We start from the raw sequence: 12,943 nt of genomic DNA on the forward strand, positions 1-12,943 counted from the left end.
GGAGTCGGGCAAGGTGCCCGCACTCTCAGCACCGCGGACAGCGGCGGCGGCGGGGCCCCGGCGTCCCCGCGGGCGGTACGGGGCGGGGGCGCGGCGCGGAGCGGGGCTCCCGCCCGGCTCGTTTACCTCCTGGGCCAAGGTCACTGCGCGGTGCCCGCGGCTCCTCGCCTCCTGCTGCTGCTCCTGACGCGCCCCGCGCGGACACTGTCAGCCGGCAGCGCGCGGAGGGACGCGGCGCTCGCGCATCACACACGCGCGCTCACGCACTGCGGGCGGAGGCGCCGCCGCTGCTGCTAATGCTGCCGCTGCTGCTAATGCTGCCGCCGCTGCTAATGCTGCCGCTGCTGCTAATGCTGCCGCCGCCGCCGAGGCTGCGGCTCTGCCCTGCTCTGCCGGAGCGGCGGCGGCTCAGCTCCCTCCCTGCAATGGAGCGGCCGTCACGTGGGGGACGGGCACGTCAAAGGTGCTGCTGCTGTTACTGCCGCTCCAGCACGCAGCAGCCCTCCTCCTCCTCAGCGCTCTCAGCCCGCTAACCGAAAACAGCGACCGAGGAACTGCAGCTGCCAGCAGATCTGGCAGCGGCTCCTGTAAATGACATTAAGCAGTACTGGAGGGCTGGGCTGGAAGAAAATGTGGGCTAGAGGGATAGCGAATGAACGGGGGGGAGTTGGTGGTGAAGAGCACTGGTGGAGAAAGCGCCTCGCCGCTTCCATTGCTCCTTTACCGACAGCAACAGGGAATCTGTTCCTCTGCCTTATGCTAGACTCTTCATGTGGTGTTTTCGGAGAGAACTAGGGAGAGCTTACAGCGTGTTGGCACTGCAGACATCTCGTTCGGAGCAGCGGAATGGAGAGAGCAAGTCTGTTCCAGTCAAATAGGAAGGAACCCTGAAGACACCTCAGAACACCCACAGGGCTGTCTTGCTATGTTCCAGGCAATTGCCTAATTTGTGAACGCCTAGCACTGACCATGACAAAGAAAAAAGATCAGGTCTTTAAGTCTTACTTCCTCATCACATAACAGACAAGAATGCTTTAACTGTCCAAATCTGTTGAAACAGAGAATTCAACAGCTAAGAGAGCACAAGTAGTTAAGTTTTGTGATAGTCCCACCTGAAACTGTATTTTCTGGAAACAGTAACTCTTTCTACAGGGATGATCCTGAAAAAAAGAAGTCATCATCGACTCTACACTGCGCCCTGTGGACTGTGCACTTGTAGATCACACAATTCAAGCACAGAGGTTGCCATGTTGCATCATCTCCACTCTTCTTTCTACCTTTTCCATAGAGTGAGATGAGATCAAAGTGAGATTTGAGTCTCTAACTCAACACTATTCTGCTAGAAGTTTGCTCTTATCAGCTACTGTGTCTACCTTTAACTGCTCTTCCAAACTTTGTAGAGGCCTTAATAATTTAACAGAGAATGTGATTAACTAATTAAGACAACAAATAGACTCACAGTGGCCACAACAACATAAAGGGAAAAGGAATGAAAGGGATGATCTGGACTCCTTGGAGACCTGAAGGAAGACATAGGTTTGATAATGGTCTTGGAATGAACACCAGATTAAAGAAAGGTGATCTCCAACATGAATAGGGAATGTTCCTCAGATAATGATGTAATGAAAGGTGAAATGACACAACACAGAATAAGAATCAAAACTTATTTCAATGAGATCTACTGGCAGTAAAGGAAAGGAGCTCTGTACAAGACAGATACTGTAAGTCAAACTTCTACAAAGATATGTCATGAGGAAAAGGCAATGTAGGAACAAATGGCATGGACAAGGGAGAAATCTGAAGTTTTGAGATGGAAGAGAGACCAGCACAAGTTAAAAAAATCAACAGTACAATAGGAAAAAGCGAAGAAGGATCAATGCTGCAAATAGTGGGCAAAGATAATTATGAAACTAAAGAATAAACAGAGAACTAAGGAAATACTTGTTTCCTATTAAAAGCTATCTGACATGCAATGGCCTCATAATGAAAATAATCAGTGAAATCTGAACAAAAACATTAATCTTCCCAAAGGGAAGGGAAGGGAAAAGGAAAAATAAAATAAAATAATTTAAAAAAACACTATAACAACCAACAACTACAATAAAAACCAGCCAACCAAAAAAAAAACCAATTGAAAATGAAACTCTCTTCTTCTACAGTTCTTGGGCTACATATATGAAATTGTTTACAAGATAACTTCAATCTACCTATTTACTACAAGCTGTTCAGCTAACAGATTTTGGCAGGTGTTATGTATCTAAAAAACTTCGTAACAAAGCTGACTAATTTAGGCAACAACATGTCCATGCTTTTATTTTCTGAGAGGTAACCCCAGCTGAGTTAGATTTTGGCTATACTGCCTCCAATCATGCCTTTGCTTTAATTATGCTCATTAATTTCAGAAATAAAGTGAAATAGTTACACAAGATTTATACATTTTCTTTGAAAATAACCAGATTTCATTATCATAATTCTAAATCAAGTACCTAGACAGAGAAATTACTTTCAGTGTTGGGCCCAGTCCTGTTTAATATCTTTATAGTTGATCTGGACAAGGGAATGAGTCCACCATTAGTAACTTTGCAGGCGAGACCAAGTTGGGAGCATATGTCAATCAGCTGGAGGGTAGAAGGGCTCTGCAGAGGGACCTCGACAGACTGGGTAGATGGGCACTTTCCAATGACATGAGATTTAACACGGCTAACAGCCAGGTTCTGCACTTTGGCTACAACAACCCCAAGCAGCGCTACAGGCTGGGGACACAGTGGCTGGAGAGCAGTGAGGAAGAAAGGGACCTGGGGGTACAGTGAACTGAACATGAGCCAGCAGTGTGCCCAGGTGGCCGAGAAGAGCAATGCTATCCTGGCCTGTATCAGGAATAGTGTGGCCAGCAGGACCAGGGAAGTCATTCTGCCCCTTTACTCAGCACTGGTCAGGCCACACCTTGAGTACTGTGTCCAGTTCTGGGCCCCTCCATTTAAGAAAGATGTTGAGATGCTCAAGTGTGTCCAGAGAAGGGCAACAAGGCTGGTGAGGAGGCTGGAACACAAGTCCTACAAGTAATGCCTGAGGGAGCTGGGGTTGTTTAGCCTGGAGAACAGGAGGCTCAGGGGAGACCTTATTGCTCTTTACAAGTACCTAAAGAGAGGTTATAGCCAGGTGGGGGTTGGTCTCTTTTCCCAGACACCCAGTGACAGAACAAGAGGACACAGTCTCAAGCTGCACCAGGGGAGGTTTAGGCTGGATGTTAGGAGGAAGTTCTTCACAGAGAGAGTGATTTGCCATTGTAATGGGCTGCCTGAGGAGGTGGGAGTCCCCATCCCTGGAAGTGTTTTTAAAAAGTCTAGATGTGACACTTAGTGCCATGGTTTAGTTGATTAGAAGTGTTGGATAATAGGTTGTACTTGATGATCTCAAAGGTCTTTTCCAACCTGGTTAATTCTGTGGTTCTGTATTTCACATATAATCTTCACTTTTGTCCTCAGAACCAAAGGAATAATTTGGATATCCCAGCGATGTCTCATAACTACAGACTTGCTATGCCGAAGCATGCCAACAATTTTTCCACTTCATCGGCATGTCCACTGTCAAATTGAAATAGTAGCTATAAATCCTGGAAGGGGTTTGACAGATGAGAAAACCAGAAACAACCCAATAGAATTTCATTTTTGCCACTACCATGTATCGAAAGAAATCCTGAGCCGGACTACTTCCGTAAATGCAACTAAACAGCAAAGACTTTCTTTTAACTGGATAATCTTATTCTAATGTAGTTGGTTGTGTTTGTTCAACAGCCTATAAAATGCTTTAATTCATAAATTACTTACACATTTTTCCCATGTTGACAGTCATCACTTATCTCATACACAAGCAGCATTAGCATCCCCAGAAAGCATGGTCTGCCAGAAGAGGAATGGCCTCATTCAAAATGCAAGGCAAAACTACTCATTAATAAAACAAAGATGATGGGAAAGGCTGCCAAGGGGCAGCTTTATCTAACAAGGCAATAAAGTACACAGATTTTGCAAGGTGGTGACTAGATTTTCTGTGTTTAGTTTGCATTGTCAATACAATTTGTGTATCCCAACATCTTATGCACATGGTACACAGCACACAGGCATTTGTAAGACAAAATATGTCAGGATATATATGACAATGTGAAATAGATTGTAAACTGTGTTCTCTGTCCCACTGACCAATGCTGTAGCATTATGTCAGTATGCTGCCATATATATGATATATCCATCAATTTATCTCATCTTATGGCTAGGCTAAATGTTCCTTGTGGTGAAGACATGCTGTACAGACTCTCAGCACAGCATGATCTTGTTCCATGACCAAGTCTTCAACACACTACAGCATGATAAATAATCACATTCCAATTTACAAAACCAGCACAAACATTCTGGCTAACTAACATGATTTAAGACTGTGCTGCTTTACCATATAAAACTCAGAGCTTTTTTCTGCTAGCTTGGTTAAGCACAGAGCTTGCCCTATGTTAACTGAACTGATATATTTAAAACCCGACAGAACCACAAGCCAGGCTCTAAATTGGTAGCTAGTGATTCCAGGCCAAATCTTAGGCCTTCCTGATAAGATCTGGACACCTGCTTCTTCAGGAATGAAGTGCAATTAATCCTTTTAGTGTAGTCCTTCAACTATCACTCTGATTATTGCAAGTTACAGCATATATTTGCTAGAACTGAATGCATGATTGCAAACTTCATCACTTCCTTCATGGCACTTTTTTTAAGCCCTAGACAATTGGTTTATCAGCTACATTTCAACTCTACTGAAACCTTAATTTTTTCAATTTATGATGTTGGAGCTCAAAATCAGATGAACCTTGTTGCTTAGGGAAAGAATTAATATACCACAGAAAGAAGACTTCTAAAACAGAAATGAAGAAGGTAACTAAAAAAGCAATCTAGATTTAGCACTAAAAATCTAAACTGGCAGAACAACACCAAAAATAGCTAGTCATGGCCAGTCATAATTTCAGAGGAATTAAACATTGTGACAAATAAGGAAAGCTCACATCTCTGCAATTTAAGTATTTTTGTATATACACATATAAACCATACACATCACAGGACTATTTGCATATATTTAAAACTTCCATCCAACTGATTTCATACCCTACTAAAAACGTCAGTTATTACTGTCACAGAAAATCCACAGCTACAGAGAATTTGGTATCAATGTGGTGCCTCACCAGAGCTACCCATGGAAATCCAACAGCTTCTATAGCAAAAGTAGAACAACTTCAAGTACTTGTCTTAACAATTAAGGTAGTGCTGATGATAGCCAAAAGAGGGCAGCCGTTCTCAGTCAAGGTTACATTCGCTAGCCCACACCTAAGGAGTGTGGATGAACATTCCTTTTCTTTCCACAGAAAGCACTACCACAGCCAGCAATAGACTCTCAGTTGCACACAGTGAAAGCATTTGCAGAAATGAGACCTATTGCACTGCACTCCTTAAAAGCTGCCTGGCAGACTCAGGATTAATTACTCTTGATCGCATATGTAAATTACCAACTAGAGAAATCAAGCAGGCATGTAGAAATAGAACTAATCTCCAGAGAAAACCGGGGGGATGAGGCAAATTTGGATCTCATCATGCCAGCATCCTTGACTCAAGCAAAGTTCTGAATCTTGGTCTTCCAATTCCCAAAACAGCTTTCGGAGAAATATTTCCATTGTCACAGAATCATAGAATCAACCAGGTTGGAAGAGACCTCCAAGATCATCCAGTCCAACCTAGCACCCAGCCCTAGCCAGTCAACCAGACCATGGCACCAAGTGCCTCAGCCAGGCTTTGCTTCAACACCTCCAGGGATGGTGACTCCGCCTAGAGTGTGGAGAATGGTCTCTGCTTTAAATAAAGGTGCACTGCTCTCAGCATTTCTCTTATTGTTTGGTATTTATGATACTCTCCTGAAGGGCTAAGATGAGAAATTTACAGGTTACTATCCACATCTTCAGATGTCGTATTCCTCTGTGTGTGTGACTTAAACAACAAAAAGCTCTACCAATACAAGTAACTGCCCCTTCCACTTCTCATTAAAATCTCTTGGGCCTGATTCACAGGACTGCATTTGCTCAGATCAAAATAGAATAAGCTACTTATTAAGGATTAATTAGGAATAAGTGACTGATTTAGAATCATTTGGCATGAAAGGACAAGAGAAAAGGATGACTCGGAAGCCCTGTAAAGGGAGCCAGGGAAAGTGCACCATGTATGAGAATGCCATGGTTACAGACCAGAACAGATTAATTGTTGAGAGACATCATAACAGAATTAACAAGAGACACAGAGAACTAGCTGGAGGAACAGTTTGTGTGGCAAAGAATTGAGCTGATAAATAAAAATAATGCCAAACAAGGAAAACAAGTTAAAACAAAGGAAAAAAGAAGATCTTCAGAAGAGATGGTGGAAAATTCAGAATGAGATATAGGACATAGTCGCATTTAGTCACATTTAGCAGGGGCCAGTTCTTGCAAACTGTTCAAATGGTTTCTGAGGAAATGGCAGATGAATTTAAAATGTTCATAAAGTGAGATTAAGGAGAAACTAAGAGATTTTTAAAAGCAAAAATTCTCCTTTAGTGTATCTGTCCCCTCCTGCTTACAGGCAGCCAAAACTTACAGAAGTTTCTGACAAATAGGTAAATGTCAGGGGAAAAAAAGAGTACATGGTTAATTCTGTAGGTTTTTGTCAGTTGTCAGAGGTGGTTTCTCCTACTAAATGGGAAATATTTTTTAACACAGCTTTTTAACTGAAAGATAAGTTCATACATACTACACAAATTATAAAAACTGTGGCAGCTATCAAGTCAGGAAAAAGCTTCAAATGGTAGCACCGTGGCATCACAGGTAACCTGCCAAATTCAGTTATGCAAGCTACTACTGAAATTCCCCAATTTGCTCAGCACTTCCAGCACTCATGGTTGATACCACTTAATCTCATTAAGTCAGTGAGCTGAATGCAGTGGAGGAAAAGAGAGCTCAGCAGTTTAACAGGCTTCGTTCATAATTTTTCTATCCTTCCCCCACCTTTTACTTTGAAGTTCCTTCTATCCTTCATGAATTCCCTACCTCACATCCATAGATAATCTAACCAAACAGCTCTTTTCCCCCACAGTTGCTTTGGTTTTGTGGAGGTTTAAATCAGCCAGAATCGATTGGCTGATAGTGCATTACAAAGTGAACCCATTTACATTTATTTATATCACAGTATCACAGTATCACCAAGGTTGAAAGAGACCTCATAGATCATCAAGTCCAACCCTTTACCACAGTTCTTAAGGCTAGACCATGGCACCAAGTGCCACGTCCAATCCTGCCTTGAACAGCTCCAGGGACGGCGACTCCACCACCTCCCCGGGCAGCCCATTCCAGTGTCCAATGACTCTCTCAGGGAAGAACTTTCTCCTCACCTCAAGCCTAAATCTCCCCTGACGTAGCTTGAGGCTGTGTCCTCTTGTTCTGGTGCTGGCCACCTGAGAGAAGAGAGCAACCTCCCCCTGGCCACAACCTCCCCTCAGGTAGTTGTAGACAGCAATAAGGTCTCCCCTGAGCCTCCTCTTCTCCAGGCTAACCAATCCCAGCTCCCTCAGCCTCTCCTCGTAGGGCTGTGCTCAAGGCCTCTCCCCAGCCTCGTCGCCCTTCTCTGGACACGCTCAAGCATCTCAATGTCCCTCCTAAACTGGGGGGCCCAGAACTGAACGCAGTACTCAAGGTGTGGTCTAACCACTGCAGAGTACAGGGGCAGAACTGTCCAATCTTTGGGACTCTGCACAGTATCCTCTTCTAGCTAATGTATATCCTTCTCTAGTTAATATAAAGAACTAGTAAACACAAGGACAGACATGGCTCCCTTTTTCTTCTGAAGTAGTCTTCTACTGAGAATCATAGAATCAGTCAGGCTTGGAAGGGACCACAAGGATCATCTACTTCCAACCCCCCTGCCATGGGCAGGGACACCCTACCCTAGATCAGGCTGCCCAGAGCCTCATCCAGCCTGGTCTTAAACACCTCCAGGGATGAGGCCTCAACTACTTCCCTGGGCAACATATTCCAGGCTCTCACCACTCTCACAGTAAAGAACTTCCTCCTAATGTCCAGTCCAAACCTACCCATCTCCAGCTTTGTTCCATTCTCGTTGTCCTGTCACTATCTGATAGCCTAAAAAGTCCCTCCCCAGCTTTTTTTGTAGGCCCCTTTCAGATACTGAGAGGCCACAAGAAGGTCACCTCAGAGCCTCCTCTTCTCCAGACTGAACAGCCCCAACTCTTTCAGTCTGTCCTCATAGGACAGTTCTGTTACTCACAGAAGCAGACAGCGAAGCCTTACAGTGTATCTGACAGATAAAATGCTTAGCATGAAAAAAATTGTTTTCCTCCAATATAGCAATGGTTTACAGCTTACCTTTTATAAGAGAATGGAGACAAAAAGGAGCAGTAAAATAAACTAGGGCTACAGAAAGCTAAAGAAAGCAAAGGTTTGTTGTACCTAGATAGGGAACTCAAATTTCATGCAAAGGAATCAGGCATGGTGCTAGTTTGAGGCTCACTGGAATATTTTAATGAGAAAAAATAGATTATAGGCTCTGAAAAGGAAAATAATGGTGATGTCTACTTCACTCATAGGCTTGCTGAGATGTATAAAAACAAGAACACAAACATAGTTAAGACAGTGAATATATGTGTCTCTGTCTGTCAGAGTCTGTGTTTCTCCCTGGGCTGCTCCTGTGTAACTAATCCTTCTGCTTCTGACCCCCTTTGTCGATCCTCCAGACTCACCTTGCACATAAGGCATACTCTTGGATAAGTAGAACAGGGGAACGAAGGTGGAAGGGTGGTTGGGAGTCCCTGCTGGGGATTCTGATTTCTGGAAGGGATATTGTGTTTCTGTATTACTTCTAACTTGTATATAGCTGTATGTATTTGCAATATATTGTAAATATCTGCTTGTATATTGTGCTAAGCTGTGAATATAAAGTTTCATTCCTTAACTTCCAGTCGTCTGAGTCTAGTCTGGGTGATTTTATGAGAAGGGGGGAGCAGGTAACTCCCAAACCATCACAGGCATTCAGCACAAGATTTGGACAATATAAAGACTTGTCTTTTAGAGAAGGAGATAAAGATAGTTGGTCACAGGCTTTTGGATAACAAAAGAGATGGAGGTAAGCAAATTAAGTTGTCATGAAAGTAAAGGCAACAAGGTAGTGTGAATACATCCAGACTGCAAAATGTCCCACCATGCAGGGGGGGAGAGCAGTACTATTTATTTAATAGGAAGGCAGCAGATTGAAATCAGATTCCACAATCTCAGTGACTGTATGCCAAGAGAAACTTGTGCAGCTGCCAATGGTAGAGGACAGACTAGGATCAAATGAAGCAAGTAGAGTAATTCAGAAAGCAAGGACTGATCCCATTTTCTCTGCAAACTGGTCAAATTATGAGTATAAAATTAAATAAAGGATTCAAGGATATATAATGGGGGAAGAAAAAAGTCAGCCACAAAACTGAGAACTATGGAAAAGAAGAATGCACTTGTTTTTTCACCTCAATAAAGAAAGGAGAATGAAGGCAAGGTTCATTGAATCATAGGGAACCAAAATACTTGGAGACAGGACAAAAGAGCAAAAAGCATTACAACTACAGAACAAAGAGTCCACTCTTACTAGGCAAGGACAAACAATCTTTAAAATTAATTGACATCATCTACTCCCTGACTACAAATAATAAGGGAACAAGTTCTGAGCAAGTTTCAGTCAGGGAGATTGTGGCTTAGTATCTAGGACTAAGTCTAGCTAGTAAGGAATGAGGCTGGTTGAAAAATACTGAAAACTCTTTTATTAGTCTTCATTAGTTTTCAGGGATCTCTCTAAAGTAACAATAGGAACTGCAGAAAAACCCTAACTGCAGACAGGGAATTGTAGATACACATCCCTACCTAGCCAATGTTTTTAGCCAACTAAATGTTACTTAGGCTTGGTGAAGCATGTTCCCATATCTTGTTGCTAACGTTATAAATGCCCTAAATCACTTTGCCAGTCACAGTACAGCTTCCAGTTGTCCTTCCCAACCTCATCCCTGAGGGTAGATGCAATATCCCAATGATTTGTATTTAGAAGCCTGTGGCAATGGAAGGTCAGTATTAATTAGAGCAGGATGAGTGTAAAGTCACAAGCTTGAACTGATGATGAGCAATTTAACAGTACCACAAAAATGCTTCAGTTCTAAATGTTACCAGATAATAGGTGCTGTCATCACATGATACTAGTACTGCATCCTCAATAGCTCTTTTGACTCTGGCCTCTCCATTTCAATGATATAAGCACTTGGACAATGCTACCTAGATAGCCTCTCCATGCTAGCAAATCAGAGGACAATGAACCGCACAGACGTCACACTTCCTCCTCTTTATATACAATGCTGATTCCCATTTCTTGCCGTCTGCAAAAAAGCTTTGGTGTGCTCTGTGGGTGCAGAGAAGAGGCTGCTTTAAGGCAATGATTCCACACGATGAAACAGCAGAACTTATGCTACAGTATTCGTTCTGGACAAAAATGCTCTAAGAATAAATTCTAAAGCTCCAGATAAATGACATAAAGTCAGCATCGAAGGCTTAGTAAGCCAACAGAGAGGCTCACCTCACAGGCCCTTCTTTCTTTCTCATACCACCCCTGTCCTACATGCTAAAAGTGAGAATCCTGCCACAGTATTTACTGGTATCAAATATTTGTAACACCATCCATCAGCACAAGAAAGTGAGGGGGTTTACTACTTTGACATACCATTCTTTCTGCAATATTCTAAAGATTCCTCTTTGCTCAGCTCTCTTGCCAAAAACAAGACATTATTAATTTATTTCCATAGTGGATCCAAGTGGCTCAAAAAACATCACTAAACCAGCCTTACAGAAACTGTCTCCATTTAAAACCACTGGTGTCTGAAGCCAGTAAAGCACTCCTACCAGCAAGGGCACCTGAGCACAGGTGGCTGGCTTCACTTAATGTCAGTAAAGTATTTTTGCAGATTTTCTTGCAGCAAATATATAAAACATTACAATTAAATGTAAAAGGAGCAAAGGAAAAAAAAAGGAACGTAAAGAGGAGCTTTATAGATCATGACAAGTGGGGCATAATGCATGTTTAATTTTCATGTCTTTTTCAAACTGAAGCAGCCTGGCTGAATGGAGAGCTTTGGTTGGAGCTGAGGTACAAAAGGAGGGTTTATGGCCTTTGGAAAAGGTGACAGGCCACTCAGGAGGACTACAAAAATGCAGTGAAGCTATGCAGTGAGAAAATTAGAAGGGTCAAAGCCCAACTAGAACTTAATCTTAGAAGGGTCAAAGCCCAACTAGAACTTAATCTAGCTATTGCCCTAAAAGATAATTTTAAATGCTTCTATAAATACATTAATAACAAAAGGAGAAATAGGGAGAATCCTCATCCTTTATTGTATGCAGGGGGAAACAGTGACTAAGGATGAGGAAATGGCTAAGGTACCTAATGCTTTATTTGCCTCAATCTTTAAAAGCAGGACTAGTTGTTTGCTGGTAGCCAGCCCCTCAAGCTGGAACACAGGGATGGAGAGCAGAAGGAGACTGCCACAACTCAAGAGGAACTGGTGAGTGACCTGCAGAATCACCTAGACATATACAAATCTATGATGCCAGATAAGTTACATCCATGAGTAGTGAAGGAGTTGGCAGATGTGCTTACCAAGCCAATCTTCCTGATTTATCAGCACTCCTGGCTAACTGGGGAGGCTCCAATGGACTGGAGACTAGCAAATATGACACCCATCCACAAGAAGGAGGATCAGGAGAACTACAGACCCATCAGTTTGGCCTCGGTGCTAGGGAAGGTCATAGAACAAATGACACTGAGTGCAGTAATGCACCATTTACAGGATAATCAGGCAATCAGGCCCAGTCAGCTGAAGTTCATGAAGGGCAGGCCCTGCTTAAGGAACTTATCTCCTTCTATGATAAGGCAATCTGCTTACTGGATAAGGTGAAGGCTGTGGACATTGTTTACCTGGACTTCAGTAAAGCCTTTGATACTGATCCCCACAGCATCCTCATGAAAAAAACCCAAGCCTGACTGCTCTAGGCCTGGATGGGCATACACTCTTCTGGATCAAGCACTGGCTGGATGCCCAGGCTCAGAGAGTGGTAGTAGAGTCACATGCAGTTGGCGGCTGCTCACAAGTGCTGTTCCCCAGGGCTCAGCCATGCAGCCACTCCTGTTTAGTATGTTTCTCAATGATGAGGAGATTGAGAATGCTCTCACTAAGTTTGCAGACAACACCAGGTTACTGCTGGAGGGTAGGAAGGCTCTTCAAAGGGACCTGGGCAGGCTGGATCGATGGGCTGATGCCTGTCATATGGGCTTCAACAAGGCCAAGTACTGATTCCTGGGTTTGAGTCACAACAACCCCATGCAGCACTACTACACAGGCTTGGGGCTGAGTGGCTAGAAAGCTCTTTGGCAGAAAGGGACTTGGGGGGTGCCAGCTGACAACCATCTGATCATGAGCCAGCAATGTGCTCAAGTGGCCAAGCCAGCCAACAGCATCCTGGTGTGCATCTGGAAAAGAGAGGTGATTCTCCCCCTGTACTCATCACTGATGAGGCCACACCTCCAGTACTGCATTCAGTTTAGGTGCCACAGGATGAAAAGTCATGAGGTGGTGGAGTGTGTCCAAAGAAGGGCAACAAAGCTAGTGAAGGATCTTGAAAATAAGTCTTATGAGAAGAAGCTGAGTGAGACAGGGTTGTTTAGTCTTAAAAAAGAGTCTGAGGGGACACATTACTGCTCTCTACACCTACCTGAAAGGAGGTTGTAAGACAGGTGGGTGTTGATCTCTTCTCACAAGCCACACTGATAGGACAAGAGGAAATGGCTTCAAGTTACGCCAGGGA

General features: G+C 43.5%; 1 protein-coding gene across 1 annotated transcript in view; it reads right to left on the bottom strand.

Annotated features, from left to right (window-relative positions):
* The window catches only part of RGS7 (regulator of G protein signaling 7), a 194,995-nt gene extending 194,485 nt beyond the window's left edge, over nt 1-510 (bottom strand). Inside the window, exon 1 of the mRNA XM_064158621.1 lies at nt 127-510. The gene's annotated coding sequence lies outside the window, so the exon portion shown is untranslated. The remainder of the gene's footprint in view (nt 1-126) is intronic.
* Nucleotides 511-12,943: the final 12,433 nt, after the last annotated feature.

This window comes from Pogoniulus pusillus, chromosome 18, assembly GCF_015220805.1.
Source record: "Pogoniulus pusillus isolate bPogPus1 chromosome 18, bPogPus1.pri, whole genome shotgun sequence".
NCBI classification, from domain to species: domain Eukaryota; kingdom Metazoa; phylum Chordata; class Aves; order Piciformes; family Lybiidae; genus Pogoniulus; species Pogoniulus pusillus.